Raw genomic sequence first — 12,129 nt, 5'->3', positions numbered from 1 at the left:
GGCAGTGTGGTTCACCAGGACAAACCCAGAGCCCACTGCACCAGCACAAGGTCCAACACTGGGTCCAAGGATTTAATCGCAATACCTAATGGCAGTCAGGGTGTCATTGCTTTGCCTGTAAAGGACTGTGTCTGTGTCACTCACCCACCACCAAACCAGTCATGCCGAACAATGTTACAGGCAGAATAATGTTCTCCATGGCTTCTTCAGACCCTTTCAAGTCTGTCACATGTCCTCAGGGTGAACCTGCTCTCATCTGTGAAAAGCACAGGGAACCAGTAGTGGGCCTGCCAATTCTGGTATTTTATGGCAAATGCCAGTTAGGCTCCACAGTGTCAGGCAGTGAGCACATGGCCCAGCAGAGGATGTTGGGTCCTCAAACCACCCTCATGAAGTCATGTTTCTGATTGTTTGGTCAGAGACATTCTCATCACTTTTGTAGTTATGACAGTGCTCATCCTGGTCCTCCTTGGACAAAGGAAGACACAGCAAACCTTCTGGCAATGGCATCCTGGAGAAGTTGGACTACCTGTGCAACCTTAGTAGGGTCCAGGTATCACATCACGCAACCAGTAGTGACACTGACCCTAGCCAAATGCAAAACTAGTGAAAAGCAGCCAGAAAAGATGAAAAGGGAAGAAAACTTGTAAAACTAGCACTCCTGTTGTAATTTCATTAAACACAGAGGTATTTTATGCTTTGACATCTACTTTAGCCCTCAAAGCAGACTCATCGTTTATGTAAATAAAGCTCCACAGCTCTATGAAACGTCAGCACAGTCAACATGCATCCTCCTCCACCAAGCACAAGGATCATGTCTGGTTCTGAGTAACAATACCGGCTAATCCAGTCCTCTAAGAAGACAAACTTGGAGCTAAAGCAGCTTAAATGTACCCGTATTAATACCTCAAAAAGTTTGGAGATGTTTGCAAGTGACGTACCTCTGACATCACGGTGTTATTCCTCCTGGAAAATCTAGAGACTTCACTTGGTTTCCTCTGAGGTGACACAGGTGAAAATGACAGGCAGAAATCAGCACCAGCACAACCTCATCCCCTCTCTCTCTTTCCCTCTATGTCTCTTTCTCTCTCTGCAGACTGCACCAGCCAACACCAAGCCAGCTTTCGCCCTCCAGCAGCGTCAGCACTCCTGAGGCAGATGCGGATGAGAGTTTTGAAAAGCCGCGAGCCTGCAGGAAAGCAACAGCTCTCTCGTGTTTGACCGCTGTCCTAATTTAGACAAATAACGTTAAGGACAATCAAATTAAAAGATTATGTCGACTGTCTCCACCGGCCAGTGACGATCTTTGAGGGTGATCTTGGGAACAACGGCACTCATTGATCGATGGGGTTGTAAAAATAAACTCCTTGTTGTGACAAGCAGAGGATCAACACTGGATGTCCTTGACTCCAGAATTTGCTTTCCTATTATTTTCACAGTGTAATGCAGTTTTAAGACATCTTCTTCTGCCCTGGGAAACTGTGACTGACTATTTTAAATACTTTGCACCTGTTAAATCTGTGACTTCTTCTCCTTATTAAATGATGAAAGGAAATGAAAATCACCAAGACAACATACACTAAGGCAAGCTGCTTAATCCAAACAATACATCACTTTTAATGCTCATCTCTGAGTCTGTCTCAGAGCTAATTTAACATACTTAGACTAGAGCATGCTCATTATCATCCTTCACTGTCGGCCATGCAGAGATCCAAGCTCCCCCTCTGTAACACACCTGACTTCCAGTTGGCTTGTAACTTAAATAATCAAATGACTTTCCTAGACAAATGTTAATGGACTACATTCTAAACCCTGTTTTAAAGATGCTTCTTTCAAGTTATTGTGTGCGTGGGGGGCGGGGGGGGGGGGGGGGGGGGTGATTTCTTTTTAGACCATGAAACTGTTTATAAATAGATGGATTTAGCTTCCGTCCCATCCAGCTACCCTGGAGTAGGCTTCATACTCAGACTCCTTTACTCTGTGGATTCCTTAGAGTAAAGATCAAGGAAATCAACTGTAAAAGTAAAAAAATTTTAATTCTAAAGACCTGTGTGCACAAAACAAATAAATAAATAGACATTGGGTCTAATTCCTATGAGACAAACCTGTGTTTCAGTGTTTTTCACTGTAAAGTCTGTCTCACAAAGGCAAGCGTCAGTTCCTGTGGGAGATAGCAAGCAACGACAGACCCAAGTGTTAGTGGACTTGGAAATTCATACAGTAGCCATGTAGGGAGTGAGGGAAAGTCAGCAGCTACACAACAGCTGAAAGAGGACTGGGTCAGAAACTCCAAGTCCAGAAATAAAGACAGCAGAACCCACTAATGATCTCTAGAACTCCAGAGAGAACTTCTGGACCAAAGGCTGTCTCTTTCGTTCATACTGGCACGAGCTGAACTAAACTGTAAGTCAGTCTAAGGGTGTTTTTCCACCTGTGGTGTTTAGTCTGTTTAAACTGAACTCGGAGGTGAACCAAAACAACCGCACCGAAACCACCTCCTTCAAAAGGTCTATTAACTCCAGAGAAGTTTGTTCATGGCATGAATGTGACCTTGATCTTAACCAACTACCAGATGTACACTGTGTATGGTTTGTATTCAGGAATGTGGCAAGCTACTATAGATGTGCAAAGGTATGCACGGGCTAGCAACTAACTGTGAAATGAACTGAAATTCTCTTTTTGTTTTTGTTTCTCCCGCCTGGGACACATCTGGGAGTAAGTGACATTCTCTGTTGGTTTGTAGTGACATATTTTGTTTCACTTGGATTTTTCCCTGTGTGAAAAGAAACTAAACCACAGTTTACAAACTCATTAACTGATTCGTGCCAGAGTAATCGAACTGTAGGTGTGAAAACACCCTAAAATTGCACGGAGGGGCAATTGTGTACCATTGTGAAGGTAGGAGGTGCACTGTGTAGCCAGGTCTGTCTCTGAGTGATTGTGTGAGGCATCCGTCTTTTGCGCAGCTGCAGCACCGTGCAGTCAAACACAAACACAGATACCTTGGTCTTAGTAACAAAGAAACTAAATGTTCAAGTGTGTGGAGACATCTCACTGGAGTGTATGCTGATAATACTCATTGCTACAGGTGCAACAAGTTGTTTTTCATGCAAATATTAATGCACACACATACAACATGTCCAGGTTTCTAAATGCTGCACCAACACATCCAGGGGCAGTCAGGTGATACAGCAGAGTGTGTGCTGGATCCTCCAAATGCAATGAGGAAATTAAGAGGTTTCTCACTGCTTGAAAAATAAAAACTGTAATTATAATAAATATTTGCAGGAAATTCAAGTCACAGTTTGTTTGCCTTTAAGTGATGCACATAATGCAAAACTCCCTGTGAGTTCGCTACATTTTATGCAAAATATTTACTGAAATCATTGTGTACACTGTACAGGCAATAAAATCTTCTAGAAAATAAAAGCAGCCTTGTAAAACAGATTCCTGACAATCAAGTGCACTATAAAAACTTGAGTATACCGACAATCAAAACAGTGTGTAACGGAGCTTGTGATATATGCAACTGTACTGCTCAATTAAGCCCCTTAGAATCAGATAAACAGCAATATCACTTGCCACCGGACACTTTAGCAGGGTGCTGTGGGCTATCAAGCATCAGGAAAAATCAATTACTGGCAGTGAAATGTGACCAAACAGCCAAGAATGATCCCCACACTCATATTGCACCGTTACTTAGTGGCCAGCATGACACAAACAAGGAGGCGTTTCAGCATGTAACAAGCCGAAAGCGACTCTACGACAGATTTGCATTTCATTAATCACACAGGATCCAGGCCACTGCAAAGCGCTCCATCTGCACCGGAGCCAACATCCAGAAAAAGCTATAGAGATTGGAGGGGTGAGCAGCACATGACCAGTCATTACAGGGAAACACAGCAGGAATGTAAAATGCTAATACTCTCCATCATCACACAAGCCTGCTGCTATCCAAATGCTAAAAAGCCCCTTTCATTGCCAGCACTGTCGCCTCTGAAATACTCCCACTAGTACCACACCTCCAAAACGTATTCCTGGGCCTGTTATGAATAGAAAATACACCTTACGGCTCTTCATAACAGTTACTTCAAGGGTGGACGTACTTACTGCTCATTCGTTGAAAGAAAAGAAAGAAAAGACACATTAGTAACCATGGGCTGGAGAGAGCAAGGAGTGGGAGAGTGTAGGAAGAAATAAAAACAGACGTGGGAAGGAGAAAAAACTGTAATTCAAGACTGCTCTTGTCCCTAATGCTGTTTTCTCAGCACCATTAACAGCATGAGAACAGCAACAGGGCTGACCAGTTCAATCTTCCAATAAGAACTGATGAGAACACAAACATTGTTAGCGTTAACCACTTTGTTATCGTGGCTCACACACAGGCCACCGAGGCATCAATATAACCTGTTATCCACTAACTGAAGCACCAAGCTGTTGATAATTATATTTTTGCTAACTGTCAGCAAATATGAGCCGCACTGAACAACATGTTCCATAAATATAGCCTGAATCCCTGCCTGCATCTCTTTTTCACAGAGTGTGTCTGATGTTCTGTGCTTGAAATGAAAAACAAACAGGATGAGATTGACTTTGCTGATCAACTAGAGAGAGAAATAACTACTGAACAGTTATTCTGGCTTCTTGCAAAATTACAACAATTTTCTGTTCAGAAGAAATTCTAAAATTGATTTAGTGTTTTGTGAGCAAAAACGTCCACGATTTGCTGGTTCCAGCTACTCAAATGTGACTTATTTGATAAACAAGCAGGATCATTTTGTTTCTTGGCCTTTCAAAATGTGCATATGTGTACGAGGAATGTAGGAAATTGTAAATGCAGTCCTAGCAGCTAGAAAAATGTCAAAAATGTGACTTCTATAGTTACTTTGTAATTAAAATTCTTTTCTTTTACTGGATTTGAGAATAATAAATTTTTACTTCATACAGCCTGAAATCAGAGACTGTATATGAAAGATGGACGTGGCCACCATGACATCACACATTGGTCTTGGAGTTGGCCTCAAGCGGCCATTACAGGAACTGCAGTTTCTGGCACTTCCACCCCCACAGAGATAGTTTTAGCCCAGTGATCCCCAACCTTTTTTGCACCACGGACCAGTTTAATGTCCGACAATATTTTCACGGACCAGTCATTAAGGTGTGGCGGATAAATACAAGAGAATAAAATGATACGACCAAGACAAAAATTGTGGTATTTTGTAAATATAATAATAAACGCAAATTCACTGTGTAATTGTGTAACTTTATTAGCAGCGTCCTCCTGAAATGCACCAACAACACTGAGAGTAACATCCTCCTCTCTGCCTCTTAATGCTCTCTGGTCGCTATGGTAATGTTTCTTTCAAAATAAGACACACAACTACAACATGGGAAAAGACCCAGTTAACGATAAACCCCCTGAAAACCATAAATTTCACACCTGAGCCTCAACTCTCACGGCCCGGTACCAAAAGACTCACGGACCGGTACCTGTCCATGGCCCGGGGGTTGGGGACCACTGTTTTAGCTCAAACTTTTAAGTCAAACTACCGTAACTCTTGAACCCCCAAGAATTGATTGTGTTTATCTAGATGTAGCGTTTTCAGTGGGAGAAACGTTTCATCACTCGGATGCCTGACGTAATGTGACCTCAGTCTTGACGTCTTTGATCAAGACTACGTCCAGATGAACAGAATCAACGTTTTGGGATTTCCTTACCCGGATGATTGAGCAACTCTTGAACCAATATCGCAATCGCACAATTCCAAAGGTTCCTGAATGCAGCAACTCTGGGCTTTTCAGTGATATTAGGGTCTTGAGGACACCTACACAAAAACTCAGTTCGCAGTTGGAAATTTTTCATGGAACACCCCCTCAACTTGGATTTCCTACTCAGAAAGTTGGAGCCGTCCAACATAGCCAGAGTTAGCAATCCAAGATAGCAGCAATGAATATGAACACTAAAAAAACTGCCACTGCTGTTCATTTTTGACTCACTAAATACCAGACCAGTCTCTATCAGTTGCTAAAAAACACAACAGCAAGGCCAAAATTTGGTGACTTTAAAGGCTTCGTTTGAACTAATTTTGCAGCTGGAAGACATTTAAATGAAAATATGCATCATAACTGAAGGTGTAGTTAGTTTAGAGTTTTTGTTAAGAGATAAGATCGACCTTCACATGCAGTTACAGATTCAACAAAGCAGACAGATGGTATTTATCAGGATATCATCTATGTCTTTATTTATTTATGTGCAGCAGGTACATCATGATTGTTTTTGGTTTTTGAAATATTTTATTAATATTTTCAATAAAACGTACATGTATTGAAAACATTTAGAAGATATTGTTTCCTACTACTTGGTGATAAGGGGAAGAATAAAAAGTTGGGCTTATTTATCACCTTACATTTCTATTTTTCCACATTTTAGAAGTAAATATCCAGTGTGTTAATTCCACTGTTTTATTTTACAGATTTGGATAATCAATATATAATACTATCATCAAATTCACCTGACAACAGTAGCTAAAATTAGAATTAAGGAACCAATAATCAAACACACCACTCTGCAGGTTATTTATTTATTTATTGTCATTTTAATGCTACTTATGTTTAGGACGTCCTGGATGCTCCTCTGCTGTCTCTCTTCAGCAGGTATGTCTTTTAAAGCTTTAGAACTTTTTTCATACTGCTGGTTAAAGAAAATAAATCCAAACAGTAAAACAAAATTGTCCTTTAGTTTGAATTTAAAGGGCAGGTTGCTGCATGTACTGTGCTGCATATAGTTGAAGTCTGTATTGATCTGAAGCAAAAAATAGTCCCCAACAAATACTTTATTTATGTTTCCTATAGTAAAGTCTGCAGAAAAATGCTGTTGCAGGAAATTACTGAGCCCTTTTTTTTAGTATTTTTGAACTTGGGGCTTGCACACCGTGGTGCAGACTGCATAGAAAGTTCTGGAAATCCTTGTCTTTATACTATAATTAGCCCTTTGCCCTTGTAAGGGCATTCAGCAGCTTCTAATACCTGAAATAAAGTGATATGAAATTATGGGGCTGCAGGGTAACATACACCAGCAGCTCCAGCCTCCTCAGAGAGACGCACTGACTAACAGTCCTGCACACATGATGGAGTAGCTGTGCGTTTATGTGCGTTTTACTCCTCCTGGAAACCAGGAAAGATGGGAAGAATAGAGTCTTTTTCTACCCCCACCATCCACTCCCTAAAACCCAGAAGCTGGGTCTAGACTGAGCCCCACACAGGGGATTTATAAACTGCAACAAATGAAGACAAAATGCTTCCAGCTGCCCTTGGTGGAGGGAATGGATCTGCTCTTGGGACTTTACAGAGGGACGTTTGACAGGGTCTCTGACTGGTCACACAGCTTTGTCCTTTCTGAACAGCAGAGCAGACGACATTATTTTTCTGCAGCGTAATTTATCAGGAGCGAAGAAATTTCTGCAAATTCTGCAGATATTAAAATGCAGTCTCACAGCAGCATGCATGTGACACAGCTGAAAGCTTTTTTAATCTATTTGTTCTTGTGTGTACTGATATGTGTTCATTCGTACATTTTGAAGGGTGACAAAATTCCACATTTGGATTGGTTGATGATGGCGTGAATCCATCACATCAAAGACTTCTGCACTTCAGTTGTAATTTTTTGATTGCAGATTTTAAAAACTTTATTCCTTTCAGACAAACTACTCGGTTAGGTTTAAGAAAAACACTTGCCACTTTTTTTTAAAGCTTACTTGGTTGCCACAGTAACGCCTCCCCGCAGTGTCAGGATAACATACATGCTGCAGGCATGAAATATACTTCCTACTGAAGTACAGCAAGCAGCTAGAATCCTCCATCAGACAAGGATGGGACGACCTTCCTCTCCCAAACGTCCAACAGCTGTTCTCCTCAGTTCCCAGATGTTTACAGGCAAACATGGCCCTGTACCAGCTTTGACACATGACCTAGTATTTTTCTTAAAATGGAACATGTTTACAGATTGAACAGGGTTGGAGTTAGGCCTTGGTGCATGGTCTGATGGTGCTTCCACGTCCAAATCATTGGCAACACAATAACCTGATTGGTCACCTGCAATGTTGAACCTGGACCTACATTAGTTTTGATGATCCAGGAACAACACCAACATGGCGACATCACATCGTGCCACGAGTCTTCTTACACCTAGAGGAGTCGCCCCCTGCTGGCCATTAATAAAATGCAGGTTTAAGCACTTGTGCGTTTTCCTTTATGTTAGACCAGGAAGTTAGATTAATCTTTTATAGGATCTCTGTGCAGTACATAAAATGTATACACAGCCTACTGGACTGAGGCATTGTACTGTAAAGTGCAAGTTCTTACTCTATTGTAAAATTACATTTGTCTTTTTACTGTAAAAGTGAAATTAAGAAAATCAGAATTTAAAACAATCTGAAATCTGTTTCAATGATTAATGATTGCACCACACAAACGTTAAGTAATCATTACAGATTAAGCTGTTGCTGTTACATCTCAGTGTTTTTAGCTTTTCAAATCTTAGCTCTGGGGGAATATTCATGCTTGGGCGGAAAGATGCATATCCAAACAAATCACCTCATCCTTTCATCTGCCTGAAATCGGGACCAAGGTGCATTCGCCTGCGTGTCTCCAGGTGCAGACCAACTTATCTGGAATCCTCTCACGTCCACACTCACCTTAGCTAAAACAGTGCAGCGCCAACTTTTCGTGCCAAGGGCAAAACTTGGCTGGAGCTGTGAATGGCACGCACAGATGCGTCAATGACACAGGTATCAGTGCGCTGTTGTGACCTTTCTCCGGCGGTTCCGTGTCCTACAGGTCGATGTGCCAGTGATGCAGTGCCTCAACTTATGTGTGCACGCACACACACAGCAGGGCTGAGAGCTGCTCCATATCCTGCACGAAGGTGAGACATAGCCGACAGGAAAGCGTCTACTCACCAGGAAACGTGCTCCGGAGCAGCTTCTTGTCTACCCGGTCCAGGAGATGATGAGACGCTGTTGCATCGCTGTCTGCGGCAGGCGGCACGCTGAGAGTGCCACTGCGGTCCACATTTATCCGCTCTGTGTGCGCGCGCTCGCGTGTGCGTGTGTGTGTGTCGCGTGAAGAGAAGAGAAGCTCGGTGTGTTTCACGTCAGGTGGAAACTGACGCGTTGCTGTGAAACGAGCATCTCCTCCTCGTCGGGATTTTTCTGTCAGACATCTCAACTCTTCCACTCTCTGCCTCTCTCTTCGTCTTTGCGAGGCAGCCTCCTCTCCTCTCCCTCCCCTTCAGGCTGGGCATGCCCAGTCTGTGCCTCTTCGTGAGCACCAACTTATGACTTGCAAGCTGTGGTGGAAGAAGAAGCACTTACATCCTAAAAGTGGCCAGTTCAAAAATAAATAACCCAGCGCAAATGCAGTTGTTTTTGTTTTTTTGTATTTGTATTTGTAGAATACAAAATCTAAACTTTTTATGCAGCTTTAACAGTAGTACGGTGTGACTGGTAAAATTAAATTTTAAGTATATAAAATCATTAATGGGGGAGTTACGCACATTCTCCAGCTCCATATTTGTATTTTTGAGTTCTGCTATAGAAGCTTTGCATGATTCACAGTTCATGATAATCCTTGTTTATCATATACTCAGTTTTGAAGCAGCTCCTCAGTTCATCCTCCACCATTGAGACCACCTTGCCTTTAAGCCTGCTCTCTGATTGGTTGGTTCTTGAAAAAGGATTTCGTGGGTGGGACCTCTGAGATTACCATATTAGGGACATCCTCTCTTCATGACGTCACTCAGAGCCAAAGACGGAAAAACAAAACTTTTGTGCACTTTTGGCTCACGGGCAATAGTTTTACACACACTATTTTATAATTTTGTTAAGAGTCTTTAATAGTGCTTATTTTCTGTCATATCTGCACTGTTACAGAGGTGGATTGTTATTAAATATGGTCAAAATTTCAAATAAAGAGGACAGAGTTTGTATCTCATGTGAACCAAAGGCCAAGGCTTCATACAGTTTTCTCTTCTGCTGTTGGTCAATATGGTTTTAACAGTAATGATAATATACTTGGCTTCCCTAATATATTTCTCTGGCACACAGCTGTAAGCACAGACATTTCACCAACCTGTTGGTCAAACCTTTTGTTTTCTTTGAGATAACCACACAGTAAAGGTTGGCTTAACTGCAGCTAAAATGTGTTTTTTTTATTCAGCACATCAGATAAAAGCTGCAGTTCCTCTAATGACCACTTCAGGCTGGCTGGGAATCAGTAACCACAGATGCCTAAATTAAAATGTCCAACTTTGCAGAATTTAAGTTTTAACCCTGGTGCAAAGAGACAGATTTTGCATTTATGGATAGTTTTGTCTTTCATTGCAACTGTCCTGTTGTTGTTGTTGTTGTTGTTGTTGTTTTTAATCGTTCACCTGTTGCTTGCTGACCAAACGTTTTCTTGCTCACTGATAATTTGCCACTCACCCATCTTGTCCAAAACAGTCACCTCATGTTCGAGGCTATATAAATAAAATTGATTTGAACTGAAAAAAGCTCAAAGTCTTCAACGTATTGAATACAGAGGTCTGCAATAAAAGTAAAAAAGCAGGATTTTGTCTTATCCAGGTAACTTCAGGATTACCTGGATAAGATGCCACAGTAGCTTATGCTGCAAACCTAACCTGCTCTGGAACAGATTATGTTCAACATGAGAGATCAGCAAGTATAAAATCACCACCTGCTGGCCGAGCACTTATCTTGGAAAAAGCGCCACCATTCTGTGTGTAGATGGGAGGGTCTAAAGTTTTTCACTTATTTCAGCAAACAATTTTACTTTTCTACAAGTATTAATAAAGGATCCTAAAGAGGATTATGCAGACTAAATCAGAGTCTGACCACAATAAAAACTTTTTATGTCATGTCTATGTTTTCTGTCAGTGCGCCCCAGGGCAGCTGTGGCTACAATGTAGCTTGCTATCGCCAGTGTGTGAATGTGTGTGTGAATGGGTGAATGACTGAATGTAGTGTAAAGCGCTTTGGGGTCCTATGGACTAGAAAAGCGCTATACAAATGCAGGCCATTTACCATTTATATACGGCTATAGTTTCAGACCAGGGGAGGCTGCTCCAAGGCAAAGTGTAATGTAGAATTATTTAGCAGTGAATCATCCAAAGCTATTCTAGCAGAGTCCAAGAATAAAGAGTGGGCAATAAGCATATCAGGGAGTCTTTGATTAAAAAAAATAATGGCATTTATGTAAACACTCAAGCTGTCTGCATGCAAACACCACAGAGCGCTGCAGAAAGAGGTTAATACATCTTTAAGGTGCCAGTTATGCATTCATATTTAGCCTCAAGTTGATAGACAGCACAGTGAAATTCGCTGGCATGTACAACCATCGTCTTCTTCTTTCGGCTGCTCCCTTCAGGAGTCGCCACAGCAGATCATCTGCCTCCATCTCTCCCTATCGCTAACATGTCACACCAACCCCCTGCACGTCCTCCTTAACCACATCCATGAATCTTCTCTGCGGGCTTCGTCTTTTCTTCCTGCCTGGCAGCTCTGTCTTCATCATCCTTCGTACGTGGCTTGTACAGGCAAATCTGTTCTGGTGCCTCTCGACCAAAAATGACATCAAAAAGATTTCTAAAAATAAAGCAGCGCTTAGACACATTAGGACATCACGAGCATCATCACACTGTCCTCTGGTAGCTTTGCTTTTGTTTGGCTGGACTAGGAATACACTCATCTTCAGGTCACTGTGATCTGAATGCCGTTAAAGCCTGGAAGCACAGTGTACTCATATTTGTTCCCTCTGAAATTTGCTTCCTTTCAGACCACAGTGATGACTGAGACTGTAGGAGATGTTCATGCCTGTCTAAATAGTCAACATCATTTCCTGCCAGAGGCATTAATGCCAATTTACTGTACACTGATCTAAAAGGCATTTTGAGTGCCTTAATTCCTGCTCTAATCCCTTTGGATCTTGTTGTGCCATAAAAGAAGTCTGAGCTGTGACAGAAAAATGAATTATTTAGAGATATCTACAGTGGGAGGCAGATCAGCTGCATTGTACCTGCTGACATCTTTGCTCTATGGCATTAGTGTGTCTGTCTTCACTGCAGGTCTCCAT

The 12,129-nt window shown here is 41.8% G+C and overlaps 1 protein-coding gene across 1 annotated transcript in view; it reads right to left on the bottom strand.

Annotated features, from left to right (window-relative positions):
* Window positions 1-9,320, bottom strand: part of LOC146381189 (uncharacterized) — a 96,986-nt gene extending 87,666 nt beyond the window's left edge. Inside the window, exon 1 of the mRNA XM_084937106.1 lies at window positions 8,958-9,320. The gene's annotated coding sequence lies outside the window, so the exon portion shown is untranslated. The remainder of the gene's footprint in view (window positions 1-8,957) is intronic.
* Window positions 9,321-12,129: the final 2,809 nt, after the last annotated feature.

Source organism: Perissodus microlepis, chromosome 8, assembly GCF_051167445.1.
Source record: "Perissodus microlepis isolate ML-2025 ecotype Zambia chromosome 8, ASM5116744v1, whole genome shotgun sequence".
In the NCBI taxonomy this organism is placed as follows: Eukaryota; Metazoa; Chordata; class Actinopteri; order Cichliformes; family Cichlidae; genus Perissodus; species Perissodus microlepis.
The sequence above is the reverse complement of the archived record's forward strand: the minus strand, read 5'-3'. Positions and strand labels throughout refer to the sequence as shown.